A 570-nucleotide genomic window follows, 5' to 3' on the forward strand; every position below is an offset into this window, starting at 1 on the left:
CATTTCATAAATTATCTTAATTTCCATTGGCTCACAAAGGAATTTCCTGACTGCACTTTTCTGCCTCTTTGTTGGTCAAGCTTGATTCGCAAAATTTATTTATTTCAATTAGCTATGAAATGTTAGGTTAGGGTATAATATGGGGTGGGGGCGGTAGTACTTGCCTCGTCATCTTTGAAGGGTTATTAGCTAGTATTAAAAAAATAAAATTGGTTGGCCGTTCTTTTCACCATTAACTCGATATTCATACAGTTATGTTTTATTGTATTTTTCCCAGATTAAAAATCATTAATCAGGCTTAGCATATATGTTGGCCATTTATATATGTATATATATTAAACATTAGTACTTATACACTGACCCATGATATTCCAAAAACTTAGATTATTAATAACAGTCAAATTTATTCTAAATTAAATAACTGATAACTTAGTAATTGTCTGGTTGCAGTTTACACTAAAAAATAAACACATATGCGAAAATTTGATTAAGCCTAAAAAACACTTAAATAAATAAATGAACCCTTAAAAAATTATACGATATAAAAGTAATAAGAAAACATATTTGTCA

The sequence above is a fragment of the Limulus polyphemus genome, unplaced genomic scaffold (assembly GCF_000517525.1).
Source record: "Limulus polyphemus unplaced genomic scaffold, Limulus_polyphemus-2.1.2 Scaffold6627, whole genome shotgun sequence".
NCBI classification, from domain to species: Eukaryota; Metazoa; Arthropoda; class Merostomata; order Xiphosura; family Limulidae; genus Limulus; species Limulus polyphemus.